This window comes from Brienomyrus brachyistius, chromosome 2, assembly GCF_023856365.1.
Source record: "Brienomyrus brachyistius isolate T26 chromosome 2, BBRACH_0.4, whole genome shotgun sequence".
NCBI lineage: Eukaryota > Metazoa > Chordata > Actinopteri > Osteoglossiformes > Mormyridae > Brienomyrus > Brienomyrus brachyistius.
In genome coordinates, this window is record NC_064534.1 from 47,975,308 (window position 1) to 47,991,174 (window position 15,867).

The 15,867-nt window shown below is 48.9% G+C and overlaps 1 protein-coding gene across 4 annotated transcripts in view; it reads left to right on the top strand.

The window, feature by feature from the left end:
* The first annotated feature begins 15,707 nt into the window (after positions 1 to 15,707).
* The window catches only part of LOC125711733 (N-acetyllactosaminide beta-1,3-N-acetylglucosaminyltransferase 4-like), a 29,277-nt gene continuing 29,117 nt past the window's right edge, over positions 15,708 to 15,867 (top strand). For all 4 annotated transcript variants that reach the window (XM_048980968.1, XM_048980975.1, XM_048980991.1 and 1 more), the window contains exon 1: positions 15,708 to 15,833. The gene's annotated coding sequence lies outside the window, so the exon portion shown is untranslated. The remainder of the gene's footprint in view (positions 15,834 to 15,867) is intronic.

The window sequence follows — 15,867 nt, forward strand, 5'->3', positions numbered from 1 at the left end:
CTCTTTTACTCATTTTGGAAGCTTAAATTACTAAATTGTGTCTTTAATGCTAATCTGTATGATTCTATGGTCTGAGTGAGTCTCCAGTACTACATGAATGGTAAACTTAAAAACTCTACTTCTCTTAGTTTAATAATATTTTCTTTCTTGAGTTGAACTAGTTTGTGTCTAATTTTCATTTTATTGATTTTCTGCACACTTGGATTATTTATTTGCCCCCCTTGTCTTAAAGGCTAGAGGGGGTCTGTGCTTGTGACCCGGCAATTATTTTCGGTGTTTGTCACTAAACTTGCAATATAAAATTTGAAGACAGGTCTGTGACCTGTGCTTGCAACAAAAAACGTGTAAGTGGTAGTAGGCAAAGCACAGCACTGCCTATACTTTCTGAAAAGGCTTTATGGCACAGGCAGGAAAAAGGTGATGATCCACTAGCAGCTCCAAGACGAAAATGGGGTTTATTAAAGAAAAACAGAGCACCCTGGGGTAAAATACTAAACAAAAGGACCGCGAGGGGTCTGAAACAAGCTGGGAGAAATAAGAATGAACTAAAGAAATCATTAAATAACACAACTAAGGAACTGGGCTAAACAGAGAGCAGGACTAAAAAACCAAGCACACAGTTCACAACTAACACTGACCACAGACAGACGGACGGACAAACGAATGAATGTGCGTGCACGCGCACACATACATACATACAAACGCACACCCACTGCCACCCCAGTCTTGTCTCTTAACGCACACGCGTAGGCCTTTTTGGAAAAAACATCAATCACCGCAAGCAGATACTTTAACCCATCGTTGTACGTCGCCAGCCCTTGCATGTCGCATAAATCGGCCTGCCACTGACACATGGTTGTCGGTACAAACACTCTGTTCCTGGGGAAATTCTTTTTAACCGGTTTATGTAAAGTATAACTGTCTTGCATAGACAGCCAAACTCTGATACCCACTTTTTTCCCCCTTTCTTCCTCCACCGCTCTCTGCAGTCTGGAGGCACCCCCGTATGACCGTATGATCAGAGTTTGGCTCGTGGGGCCGGGTCCACCTCTGGCACTTCCTCTGGGGAGTCGTTAAGCGGAGGGACATCGGGCCGTAGGGAACTGAACTTCACCGGTTTCAGTAGAGAGGCATGAAAGGTAGGGCAGATGCGATAGACTTTAGGGAGTTGTAAACGATAAGCCACGGGTCCCACTCGCCTCAGGATACGGAAAGGGTCCGAGGAACCGCGCAGTCAACTTCTTACACCCTGGGAGACGTAGATTCCGTGTCGACAGCCACACCAACTGACCCACCCGATAAGTGGGTCCCGCTCGGCGTCGGCGATCCGCCTGGATCTTCCCCTTCTGGGCCTGGGTTCGCAGCGCCTGCTGGATCTGCTGCCAAGCTCGTTGGCCCTCCTGGTACCAATTCTCCACCCGAGGCACAGGTCCCTCCGGGGAGTCCCACGGGAAGAGCTTGGGTTGGTAACCTAATACACACTGGAAAGGGGAGATACGTGTGGTGGGACTCACCCGGGAATTGATGGCGTATTCCACCCACACCAAGTGGGTGAACCATTTGGACGGATCGGTTCGGCATATGAGACGAAGGGCTTTGGCCACCTCCTGGTTTGTCCACTCGGCCAGACCGTTAGACTGGGGATGGTACGCGGACGACAGGCTGAGAGAGATATCAAGCTTATGGCACATTTCCTTGAAGACCCGAGAGTTAAACTGGGGTCCCCGGTCACTGACGATGTCTTCGGTTATGCCGTAGTAACGGAAGAGATGTAGGACGAAGATGTCGGCTACCTCGGAGGCTGAGGGCAGTTTAGGAAGAGCGACGAGACGGCACATCTTAGAGAATCTATCCACTATTGTCAGAATAGTAGTCCGGCCAGCCGAGCGTGGGAGGTCTGTGATGAAGTCCATGGCCATGTGAGACCATGGACGGGAGGGAACTGGTAAGGGATGTAGCAGACCGGCGGGGGCCTGGGGCGAACTTTTGGCACGGGCGCACTCGGGGCAGGACTCCACATACTCAGTCACCTGCTTCCTCCAGCCCGACCACCAGTACCGGCGGGACACTAAGCGTAGTGTGGCGGCAGTACCTGGGTGTCCAGTACCTCGCTGGGCGTGGATCCAATTCAGTAGAGCCCTGCGATGCCTCCGTGCGACATACAGGATCCCCTGTGGACGGCCCGGAGGGGGAGCCCTCACTTCGTTCTCACGACGGATGTCCTCCTCCAGGTCCCAGGTAATGGTAGATGCAAAGCAGGAGGGGCTAAGGATAGGCTCCAAACGTTCAGCACTGGCAGGAGGGTTGAACTGTCGGGAGAGCGCGTCCGCTTTCAGGTTACGGTTACCCGGGAGGTAGCGGACCTGGAACTCGAACCTGGCGAACCATTGTGCCCAGCGAACCTGCCGGGCGGAGAGACGTTTGGCCGACTGCAGGTATTCCAGGTTGCGGTGATCTGTGAAGACCACAAACGGGTGACGAGCCCCCTCCAGCCAGTGCCTCCACTCCTCCAATGCCAAATGGATGGCGAGCAGCTCCCTCTCACCCACAGGGTAATTGTGTTCTGCGGCTGTTAACTTCTTTGAATAATAGGCGCAGGGATGCCGTCTACCGGTTTGGGGGTCTCTCTGAAGGAGGACTGCACCGACCCCGGCCTCGGAGGCATCCACCTCCACCTCGAAGGGGAGATCGGGTCGGGGCTGTGCAAGGACGGGGGCGGTGCAGAATGCTTTCTTGAGCCTCCCGAAGGCGGTCTCGGCCTCCGAGGTCCAGATCCAATGGGAGGCTGTACTTCGGGTCAAGGAGGTGAGAGGCGCTGCCACCTGGCTGAAGTTCCGGGTAAACCGTCTGTAGAAGTTGGCGAATCCCAGGAAGCGTTGTAGTTCCTTCAGGTTGCGAGGAGGGAGCCAGCTGCGGATCGCGGCCACCTTCTCCTCCATGGCAACAGCTCCTTGCCCAATGATGTAACCTAGGAACTGGATCTGAGATTGATGAAAGCAATCTCGAGCTTAGCGTAAAGGTGATGCTCTCTTAATCTTTGCAGGACCTGGCGGACGTCTTGGAGGTGAGACTGCTCATCCGGCAAGTAGATGAGTATGTCGTCAATGTAGACCACTACACTGCGGTGAATGAGGTCCCTGAACACCTGGTTCATAAAGGCCTGAAAGATAGAGGGGCTATTAGCCAGACCATACGACATAACGAGATATTCATATTGTCCCTTACTGGTGACGAACGACGTTTTCCACTCATCTCCTTCCTGGATTCGGATGAGGTTATAGGCACTACGAAGGTCGAGTTTCGAAAAGACGCGTGCTTCTCGTAGCTGCTCTAGGGAGGAAGGAATAAGCGGAAGGGGTTCTCTTCATTTTACTGTGATAGCATTCAGGGCCCGGTAGTCAATGCAGGGGCGTAGACCTCCGTCCTTATTCTTGACAAAAAAGAAACCTGCGGTGCAAGGAGACGTGGACGGATGGATGATCCCCTGTTTCAGGCTCTCCCGGATGTAAGTATCCAGAGAGTCCTCCTCCTGGCATGAGATCAGGTATAGTCTTCCCTTGGGGGGTTTAGCCCCCTCTACGAACTCGATCGCACAATCACACTCACGGTGGGGCGGCAGGGTGAAGGCTCTTGCCTTGCTGAAGACGTCCCGGTAATCCTGGTAAGCATCAGGGAGTTGGGTGAGGTCCTCGGGTCTGGGGCTCTCAACGCTGGAAGTCCTGCACGGCACGGACATACAGGCGGACAGGCATGCAGTGGACCACTCGGTTAGCTCACCTGTCCTCCAGTCAAAGCGAGGATTGTGATGGAGGAGCCAGGGGTACCCCAATATCATTGGGTCCTTCGCTTGGGGTAGGACGTACATGGTGATCTCCTCCTCATGGAGGACGCCGACACGCAGGGTAAAGGGGTAAGTACAGTACTGGACCATCCCCTCCTTCATTTGTTCACCCGTTACTCCTAATACTGAAAGGGGTATTGCCAGTCTCTGTAGGAGCAGCCCTACTTGGTGAGCGAGGGAAAGACCCGTCGGCTCCACTATCAACCAGAGCCTGGACTGCAACTCCGTGTTCCTCGCCCTCCACTCGTACCGGAACTGTAAGCTGTCGGCGGGTGAATGACGCAGCCGGCGGTTCACTTACCGGGGTCGCTTCCTCCGCGGGACGCGGGCGCACAGGACAGGTCCGGAGGAGGTGTCCTGCCTCTCCGCAGTAGAGGCACAGACCGTTCTGGGTCCGCCTCCAACGCTCCGCTGAAGTGCGCGGTGTTCATCCTAGCTGCATTGGTTCGGGTGCTTCCGGAGCGGGGGCTGCTGGGATGCGGCGAGCTTCGCTCAGGAGTCGGCGGTAACGGCGATCCCTCACCGTATTGTCGAGCCGTACAGCCAGGTGGACGAACTCGTCAAATGTCATCGCATCCCCACGGGAAGCGAGCTCATCCTGAAGGTCTTGGTTGAGTCCCCGGCGGAAGATGGTAAGATACGTGTCGTCCGTCCACTGGAGTCCCGCAGCGATGGTGCGGAACTCCAAGGAATAATCCACTGAGGAGCGGTTTCCCTGTCGACAGTCCAGGAGACGATCTCCTGGATGGCGCCCGACAGAGGGGTGGTCGAAAACCTCGACCAGAGCACGGTGGAAGTCCTGGGACGAGTCGATGAGCGGGCTGTGGTTGGACCATAACGCCGTCGCCCACTATCGAGCGCGTCCGATGAGGAGCGAGACGACAAACCGCACCTCTGCCGCCTGGGTGGTGAACATCTCCGGGTGCTCCTCGACATAGATGCCGCATTGCATAAGGAAGCCGCGGCACTGGTCGGGATTCCCGTCGTAGCGTTCAGGCATCGGGATGGGTGCAGACGTCATCGGGCGAGGCGGGGAAGCCGGAAGCGGTACTCGGGCTGCCTGTGCTGCCAGGAGCTGTTCGACAGCAGACAGGCGATCCTCCAAACCTGCGCGGCTTGCTGGATCCATTTGAATACGGCGAAGTATTCTGTCAGGATTACCAGAACAGAGAAAGCTGGATCCAGGGATGCAAGCCGAGAGGCGCTTTATTAGTGAAAACCAAACTGAGGCACCAGAAGGAATAGGCGAGAGACAAGGTCGAAAAACAGGCAGGGAGTTCGTAAGCCGGGGGGTCAGTTCTACAAGGAGGCACGGGATGGGAACACACAAGGGCACGGGAACGGGACGAGCCGGAGCAAGCAGGGTAGAGGGGTCAGGTGAAGGAGCGGGTCTGGAACGGGAGAGAGAGAGAGGCAAGGAGAGGACACGAGGTAAACAGACAGGGTTAGGTAGCAGGGAGAGACAATCGACAAGAAAGTGCTTAGCAAGGCTTCTATTCATCAGCGCAATACTTCGCACTGGGCTGGTGACTTCTGGCTGGCTTTATACCTAGGCTCATTACTCTTAATGAGCCACTGCTGGTGGTGTCCGCCTGTGGGGGCGTGACACCTTCTTCAAAATAACAAGACTATATCCTAAATTCTTACACCCTTGCATGATTCCACAGTTCCTACCCCACACTTATGTGTCCCCCATACCACCATTCCATGACTTGTGAGATAAGGAAAGCACACTTCTGCCTGCCTGGTCGGTCATTTCTAGCCGCGATTTAGGTTCTTCCTCAAATCTTGTTGCCTAAATGACTTATATCACACTCATATTAATTTTAAATTTCGCTATAACAAAACAGTCCTTATACATTTTAATAAAAAACGTGAACTATATATGTTTGGTGTTTTTTTGATTGAGCAAACTCTTTTTGTGTTTTTGTGTGCGTGTCCGATACAACTGTAGTTTGTATCAACTTTTTTTTTAGTTTGACCTTCGGGGTGTGTGTTTATGTGCATACGCGTGAATAAACATTTACTGAAAAACGTATTTATTAAAATAACTAAGACTTTATTCTGTCAAAGTTTTTAAAAATGTGTTTTGATGCATGTCACTAAATGCTGCTTAATAGTACCTAACCGGGGGTGCTCTGGAGCTCTCTGGCATCGCTCTCTCTGAGTCCTTTGCGGATTATCCAAAGCCGTGGGGACCTTACCGCAGTACCGCACCAGACACACAGCATCGCTCTCTCAGAGTCCTTTGTGGATTCTCTAAAGCCCGGGACCTTATCACAGTACCGCACCAGACACAGCGTACGATCACACTCCATCAGGTAACCCACCCCGCTCAGCCTGACAAATCCCCACACTCTCCTCAATATAAAATTATAATTTTCAAAATAATAATAAATAAATAATAACTTATTCAAATAATACACACTCATAAGCACTCTCCTCAATATAAAATTATAATTTTTAAAATAAATATAAAATAATAATAAATAAATTATTTAAAATAATAAATAAATAATTAAATCCCTCTCCCATGATGTCACATCGTACCACCACAACCACGCCCCAAACTCCACCCCCCCCCCCATGACCTTTATGACCTTTAGGTCATAAATCATTTTGAAAGAACCGGTATTCTCTATCTCTCTGAGGGTCCGCTGGATTGTTGAACCTCGGATTCAGGAGGAGCAGTGTGGTTTTCGCCCTGGCCGCAGAACAGTGGACTAGCTCTATACTCTCAGCAGGGTTTTGGAAGGTTCATGGGAGTTTGCTCGACCAGTCTACACGTGTTTTGTGGACTTGGAGAAGGTATTCGACCGTGTCCCTCGGGGAGTCCTGTGGGGGGTGCTCCGGGAGTATGGGGTACCGGGCTTCCTTTTAAGGGCGGTTCGGTCCCTGTATGACCGGTGCCAGAGCCTGATCTGCATGGGCGGCAATAAGTCGGACTCGTTTCCAGTGAGGGTTGGACTCCGTCAGGGCTGCCCTTTGTCACCGATTCTGTTTATAGTTTTTATGGACAGAATTTCTAGGCGCAGCCAGGGCGTTGAGGGTGTCCGGTTCGGTGACCTCAGGATTAGGTCTCTGCTTTTTGCAGATGATGTGGTTCTGTTGGCCTCATCGGACCGTGACCTTCAGCTCTCACTGGAGCAGTTCGCAGCCGATTGTGAAGCGGCTGGGATGAGAATCAGCACCTCCAAATCCGAGACCATGGTTCTCAGCCGGAAAAGGGTAGAATGCTCTCTCTGGGTTGGGGATGGGGTCCTCCCCCAAGTAGAGGAGTTTAAGTATCTCGGGATCTTGTTCACGAGGGGGTTGAATGATGGAGCGGGAGATCGACAGGCGGATCGGTGCGGCTTCAGCAGTCATGCGGGCGCTACATCGGTCTGTCATGGTGAAGAGAGAGCTGAGCCAAAAGGCGAAGCTCTCGATTTACCAGTCGATCTATGTTCCTACCCTCACCTATGGTCATGAGCTATGGGTAGTGACCGAAAGAACGAGATTGTGGGTGTAAGCGGCCGAAATGAGTTTCCTCCGCAGGGTGGCTGGGCTCTCCCTTAGAGATAGGGTGAGGAGTTCAGTCATTCGGGAGGGACTCAGAGTAGAGCCGCTGCTCCTCCGCATCGAGAGGAGCCAGATGAGGTGGCTCGGGCATCTGATTCGGATGCCTCCGGGACGCCTCCCTGGGGAGGTATTCCGGGCATGTCCCAATGGGAGGAGACCCCGGGGAAGACCCAGGACACGCTGGAGAGACTATGTCTCTCGGCTGGCCTGGGAATGCCTCGGGATCCCCCCAGAGGAGCTGGATGAAGTGGCCGGGGAGAGGAAAGTCTGGGCTTCTCTGCTGCGACTGCTGCCCCCGCGACCCGACCCCAGATTAAGCGGAAGATGATGGATGGATGGATGGATGGATGGATGGATGGATGGATGAATTTCAAAAACTCTCAAAACACTCAAAATGCCAAAATTAATAATATTTCACTCAACACTGAATGTGTGAAAGACAATTCACCAGCCCTGTTTTAACTTCGACAATATGAATACGAAAAAGAAAAATGATAAGTATAATTAATAAACATAACTGGCAAACCTTTTAACAAAGCTTGGTAACTGGTTTCTGTTACGCCCTCTGCACCTGACCCTCCTGCTGTCTCCCCAGTGTGGTCCTAACAAGCCACACCTGGTGCTTCTTTGCGTTACCTCTTGTTCCTGCCCTTATGTGATTCACCAGCTGCCTCATTAGCCCCTTCGTTAGTCATATATTTAAGTGCTTCCCAATGCTGTGTATCCCAGATCGCTCACTAATGTCATGCCTTCATGTTGCCCATGCCCCCGCTTCCCTTTTGTCCTGGCAGTGATGACAGAATGACAGGTGTCCCAAACAGTCCGGCAGCCTGTGTGCCTGCACCCCGGACTCCCAGCCCAGAGAGGGCTGCTTTATCTGCGCCCCAGGCGTCCCGGTTGCACCCTGCTCGCCTCTAGGTGTTGCCCAGGGACCCGCCTCATCATCTCCTGTTGTCGACAGCCCTGCACCCAACTTCCTGGCCACAGGCAGCCTGGAGGGGATGGAGCCAGAGAATATACCACTCCAGAGGAACTCTCTAGACCTTGCCCTTAGGCCCACTCTGTGGACTCCTGCTCCTGCTCAATGGTCACGCCAACCTGGTCATGCATCTTGGTGCATAAGCTGGGACCCAGAAGAGGAGCTGGTCAGGTGTCCACCTCCCAGTGTTGGTTCTGGCCACCCAAGGTCTGCCTGGAGATATCTGCCCAATTTTACCTGAATTTCAGCTTATGTTACATTGTTCATTGAAGTTTTTTGTTGTTTTCATTTTTTCCCTAAAACTCTTATTTTTAATTCAGTTAATGAATTGTTTTCAGTCCTAGTTCAAGTTTTTGTTAATTATAATCACCTTGCTGCCAATCCATTGCAGGGACCAGACATTATTCACTCACACAGGCAGACCAGGTTTACCCAGAGGATACCCAATGACATCAGGGGGAACATCCACACACGTATGAGCCAGAGTGGAGACTCAAACCACAGTCTCAGAAGTGTGAAACAACAGTGCTAACCACCGTGTCATCACAACACCCTCAGTATCATATATTCAAATGATCAGTTTCATTTAAATTTTGCACAAATCACTAACAAACAACACTACATCACACACCAATCAAAGAGTATGGAAAGGCACCTGATTGCGTAATGTAGGGGCATTAAGCTCTCACCACTTATTACTGACAGCTGTTCATGTGAATAGAACAAATAAGTAATGATCTGGTACTAGCTTACCACACATGCTTACTCACATCTCTAGGGTTGGAGTTTTGGATCTCACCTCCATTGTGTTGCTGTGAGGAGTTAGCATGTTTGACCCACATGTCATACGAGTTTCTGCTGCAATCCATACTCATGCTCTTAGGATAACTAGCTTCTCTAGATTGTCTGATTGTATGAATAATTCCTGTGCTTAATCCCCCAAATATATATTTTTTGTGCTTCTACCATGCACTGTTCTGAATTATTTACAGTCACTATCGTTGGACTTCATACCTACAGTGGCTTGATTTGGGTTCTATGGGCCCAATTCTCCCAAACCCATGGCCAAGCCATATTATGGGTCCTATTCTTCCAGGCCCATTCATCCATCCATCCATTTTCCAAACCGCTTATCCTACTGGGTTGCGGGGGGTCCGGAACCTATCCCGGAAGCAATGGGCATGAGGCAGGGAACAACCCAGGATGTACTCGGAAGCAAGGCTGTTATTTGTCTTTTATTGAATAAACTGGTAAACAGAAAATATACATAACGGATCAGCAAGCCCCCACAGGTTCGGGTTGACATTTCGAAAACGGGAAAACCAAATCCAGGCAGAGGTCGGCAGCGGGTAGAACGTCAGCGAGCCGAAGAGCCGTCAGAGGGAACAGGCAGAGCTGGGTTGAAACGAGCAGTCAAAACCGGCAGAGAAATGGAGCACTGGACAAAGCAAGACTAGACTCGAGTGACAAGCGCAAATCGAGAGCAGGCAAAAAAAAAAATAACAATAAAAATTTTTTTTTTAAAAAAAGACACATTAAAGGGAAACGGAACTGCAATATGTAAATAAATTTAAAACAACAACCATGAAACAAATTTAGCTAAATGGATAACATGCACAAAAAAAATCTCAACTTATTTACAAGACAATTAGACATGAAACTATAAACAACAATCTTTGTCACTCACCTAATGCGAAGGTTGGTGTTGTTTAGCATTTACTAAGCGCTGTATGTCGGGTTGAAGGGAAGAAAGTTGCAAGCGGAGATCAGGCTCGACGTTAAGCTTATTCCGGTATTTTGTCTTGAGTGCCACCTATGCAGAAAATCCTGCTTCACATAAGTATGTTGTCGGAAATGGCATCAAAAACTTAAGAGCTTTGTCAGAAAGATCAGGATACTCGGAGAATGTATGAATCCAGAAATCCGTCAATGTTTTTTGAGAAAAAAACTGTTGTCGAATAGTGAACGCATAGTAACAGTTTATTATTTAATTTCTCATTATTTAATTATATATCAAATTATGATTTATTTGATTTTGACTAGACATTTTTTATTATATTAACAATATTACAATTTCTATTAATAATAATTGGCGGCCCCCCTGCAATACCGTCGCGGCCCACTGGTTGATAACCACTGGTCTAGATAATATAATTTGACCTGGTGCTAGGCAACCTGTGAGAGGAGTTTTCCGCAACAGCATCCCCAACATCCCCCTGCTTGACTACTTATTGAAGAAAAATATATTTTTCCCCACTGTTCAACTTCTTTCCATTTCCTCGCCATCAAACTAAAATCCCTCCTCGCTACTGTCGGTCCACTTATCTCCCATGCCCATCGAACATGGAGAAGAGTGGAAAGGATGTTGAGCCTTTTCCCGAGATGGCACTGTGACACTCTGATGCTCAACAACTCTGCCCTGAATGCTGGAGGTCGCCCCATTTCCACCTCACCATGGTTACAGTCTGGTATCCATTATGGGCAACATCTTTAACAGCTCATGTCTTTAAATGTTCCAATCTCTTAAGTGCAGGTAAAGCTTCCCTTTTACCTCCATTTTTTGATATCCACCCGAGGTCCATGCTTAGGGCATGTAGTATCCCTCTGTCCTCTCCTCTTCTGCTTCATCCACTATGCCTATTTGCCTCAACCCTGTCCACTAAATCTAAACCTGTGTCTACCCTCTATTCCCTCCTCCACAAATCCTCTCGTAAACCTCTCCCCATCATAACTGACAGATGGCACTGTCCCCCGCTCCCATGTTATCCTGGAGTGTCATCTTTCAAAATATAAACAATTGTTCTAAAAATCTGCGTCACCAGCAAAACAAATTTTAATTTGTTTAAAATTTCCCAGGAAATGCAGTCATAGGTTTAGACCCTGAACCACCAAGCCTTCTGTGTCCCATTCAGGTCCCTGGACACCTTTCCTCTTATGCTCTAGCACTGTTCTCTTACTGCTGCCTTCTGGGATTTCATGGCCAAATCTCTCTCATCAGTTCTTTCCTTTCCCATTTGTCATGTCCCCTGTAGTCCTTCTCCTTCTGGACCTTCTCCTCTCTCTCCCTTTGTAGCCCCCAGCAGAGGCTCCTGATGTCTGCTTCCTTGGCAGCTAAGCTGCTATTAGCCTCCCGCTGGAAATCCCCTGGCCATACAGTTCCTTCTGTCTGGAAGTCCACCTTCTGTAATTTGACCCCTCTGGAGTTGTCTGCAGCTCAGCCATTCAGGCACGGCAAGAAAACATGCAGCAAGTCAAGAGCTGGTTCGGGGTCATGATGTGAGGCCATTTGAGGAGGTGGAATGTAAATCTTCTACAACTTCATTTTACAATTTATTTTTTTCTTTCAATTTTATTCAATAAAAATTTCACCGCAAAAAATTATACGGAACACGTACATAAATATTAGTTCATTTAATATTTGTTTGTGTAAGTACACATTATATCTTTAATATTAAAAGTTACTTTTGGTAAAAAAACAAATTTAGAAGCTGCACATCTTCATCTTGGCAACCTGCCTCACTCAAATTAGAACATAAGAATATAAGAACAAAAGAAATTTACAAACAAGAGGAGGCCTTTCGGCCCATCAAGCTTGTTTGGAGAGAACTTAACGAATAGCAGTCTTTCTGATCATGGAATATCACGTTTCACGGAATAACTTTTAAACTTTTCAGTGCTGTCAATTTTGCATTTTTGATAATGGACATAATTTTTTTTTTTCAAAGACACACTCTCAGGTTTTTATCACACAAGTACAAAAATAACATAATTTAACCATTAAGGTATATCATTTCAGATAAAAATGAATCCTTCTCTAATAAATAATTGGTAATTATCTCTATGGACGCAGTAAAGATATTGGGGTTCTTTTGTGGGCATTGTGCCTGCTTTAGTGTGATGCTGGCTGGACCGGCGTGTGGCTTTGAGCTGATTGGATAGCGCGAGGACATCATGATCAACAGCTAACAGATAACAGCTAGCTATGGTGAATCATTACAGGCATTAGCTTAACTGCAGATTAACTTCCAAATAAACACTGTTGATATACCGGAGTAATTTTGTTTTTCTCTTATAAGTAATTGCAAATCATTGTAATCGCACCTGCTGCTTTTTCTCGCTGTCTGTGCTCATATATGGTGAGATTCAAACTTGGTGTTCTTCCCACATTCTGCATCTTTGGTAGCGTATGGAAAATACGGCTGTAGTTCTTACAACCATAAAACCCGACGATGATTAAGTCAGTAGATGCCTGCTTGATGATGTCATTCGCAATGTTCTTGCAGGCACAATCAGGAGCTGAAGCAGAAGGAACCGGAGGCGACAGCACAGTCCTGAGCTCTGATCCTTAAATCTGTAAGGGAACCTGTACGCTGGGCTCCACTCCCTGCCAAACCCACCCAAAACGTCACCTGGAGAGCACTTGTACCATTGATTTAACCGTTCTTCTTAGATGGAGATGAAGTCACCTAACAGATTTCGATAATTCATACTTGGTTTGTATATCAACAGGCACACTGAAATTGAAACGGTGATAACTTGTGAGAATACATGTCCTGCATTTAGGTTTTATTGCCGATGTACGTTGATGGTCATAGACTTTTTTAACTTGCTCAGGAATTCATAGGATTCTATGTAACCTCATAGACTTTTTTGATGACATCATTACACACTTCTTACATGCCTTGCTTAGGCTGGAATTCTGTGTAGGTAACGTCCCCTAGTAAATTTTATTTATTTATTTATTTATTTATTAATTTATTTATTTATTTCATTTTTCACACATGTAAAAACATTGCAGTGGGTGAGCTGGCCGTAGAGGAGGGACATATTAGGAGGGGATAAAAAAAAGAAGGAAAAAGAAGGAAAAGGAGAAAAAAACAAAAAGAAAAAAAGGAGTGGATAGATTCAGAAAGGAATAAACAAAATGAAAGCGTGCAGACAGTGACAAGCATATAAAATCTCAGTGTGTGCTTGGATGGGTGCGTGCAAGTATATGTACATGTGTGCTTAATTGTGTAGGCAAGATGTAGGCTAGTGTGCGTGTGCTGTGTGCGTGTGTTGCATGTGTGTGTTTTCAACATGGAATGTACTAAATAGCAAGGGTGGGAGGCCGCAACCACACCCCACAAGAGCCAGAGGTCGGCGGAGACAGGCCCGGGAGGACCAGGACATCCGCAGCCTCCAAAGAGCACGGAAGAGCCGGGGCCCGACGTCCTAATGATAGCCGCGCCCCCGCCCGAGCCGGGGGAGGAGGGAGGTCCCAGACGCAGCCCCCGCAGCCAAAAGGACATGAGCCCCAGAGAACCAGAGGCAACAGGTAGCTAACCCCGCGAGGGCGCGGCCGCTCCCGTACGAGCCAAGGCCAGGGCCCCTGGGACCCCAGGCAGCTGGGGGCCAATCAGCCCCCGGTAGAGAGCCCCACCCACGCCGGAGAGGCCTGAAGCCCCCCCCCGGGCCACCAGCCAGAGGAAAGGGGCCAGCAACCACGCCGAGGAGACCAACCGCACCCAGGACGGAGCAGCAAGCCCCGGACCCAGGCCCCCACCATCCACACAGACACCCCGCAAACACACCTCTCAGCCATGCAAATACACCATACGCACATCCCCACAACATACACAGACACCCACCCTCCGACGTGCGGGAGAACGGATGCAACTCCCAGCACCAGCCGTTACCCCAGGACGCCGCCCGCCGAGCTACCACCCATGCGCCCCCCCCCCCCCACCCCCGAGAACTGACAGCAGCACAGAATCAGCTCAGGTTCCAGCAACTGTGACTCCTAGCAATGGAAGTTCAACCCTTCGACGGCTGCCTTAAAGAGTGAACCCAGAGCTCTCACATCTGTCGGCTTGGCTTCGGCAAGAAGAGGCCTGGGTGGCAGGATGTTACCCCTCTTGGTCCTACTATGAAGGCGGTTTGTTCTCAGTGGGCCAGCCAAGTGGAGTCTCATGGCCTCCCCTACCACTGCTGTGGAGGGACAGTCCCTAGCTGTGTCCACTGGCAGTTGTTGGTTTCCCTCTGCCTAAGGAAGAACATCCTTGCCACTGAGCACTGGCATCCTGGAGTGGGACATCTAGGAAGATGTGGAGCTACATGTCCATAGATGTGCCACCTGCACTGCTCGGAGGGGGCATTGTGGACACATGAAATACATTTACATCAGGATTAAAATAGTACTGAAGCAATATTGTTACATGATGGTCATCCATCCATCCATTTTCCAAACCGCTTATCCTACTGGGTCGCGGGGGGTCCGGAGCCTATCCCGGAAGCAATGGGCACGAGGCAGGGAACAACCCAGGATGGGGGGCCAGCCCATCGCAGGGCACACTCACACACCATTCACTCACACATGCACACCTACGGGCAATTTAGCAACTCCAATTAGCCTCAGCATGTTTTTGGACTGTGGGGGGAAACCGGAGTACCCGGAGGAAACCCCACGACGACATGGGGAGAACATGCAAACTCCACACACATGTGACCCAGGCGGAGACTCGAACCCGACATGATGGTCATTTCATTCATTTTTTTTTAATTCTCTTTTGCACATGTGGGGCCAGGCTTGAGAATGGCGAATTGTTCTGTGCATGGAACCGGAAGGGGCTTCAAACCGGCGGGGACTGAGCAAGGCTGCAGCCATTTACTTCTCAGCTTATGTAAAAAAAAAAAATTAAAAAACACCTCCAGAGGGCGCCAAAGACTCAGTAATTACATGCGGCAGAATCGACCGCACGGTTAATCTTCGCTAGAATGCAATTGTTAATTGTCCTAAACCTGCTGTTAACGCAGTAAAACGCTGGGCTGGTTCTAATTCGGTGGCGTCTACATGCTGACCCCTACCGTACATATTCTCCCAGTCTCTGAATGGTTGATGCCGAGGTTGATGTGCAGTTGGTATTAATATTCCACTTCTGCTCTTTATAAATATAATTTACTATACTGGTCTATTTGCACATTCTTATTCCACAGCGTCTTATTTATTATTGTTATTATATATTCTTGTATGTCAGACACCAATGATATGTGCTTCGTGCCAGTCCCCTTACATAAGTAAAAAAAATGTCAGTAACCACGTGTTGCCCTGGTGCATTTCCATGCATAGCGTTCATTCCTTAATTCATCGTCTATTATTGGCTTGGTGCAAATCCTCGAAAATTGACAAAAAAAAATAGTGAAAGCTAAAGAAAAAATTCATAAAGAGATCTGATAAACCTGCAAAAGTACGTTATCCACAGAGAAAGATTTCGGACAGGAAGTAGAGTGGAAAGTGACGGGATTGTAGTGGTGCAGTTTTCCCATGAGCTTTATGGAATTCTTGACGGCTGTGATGTAGTCCTGACACGGCTGTTTTAAAGATATCCGGCGCTTGTTATCTACGCTGTTGGAGTTCGACTCCACCGAGTCCGTTGATGAGGAAAAGATGCATTCGTGAGGCAAAGGATGGTTGTAAGTCAGCTCTCTTTATTTGTTGTACAGATCG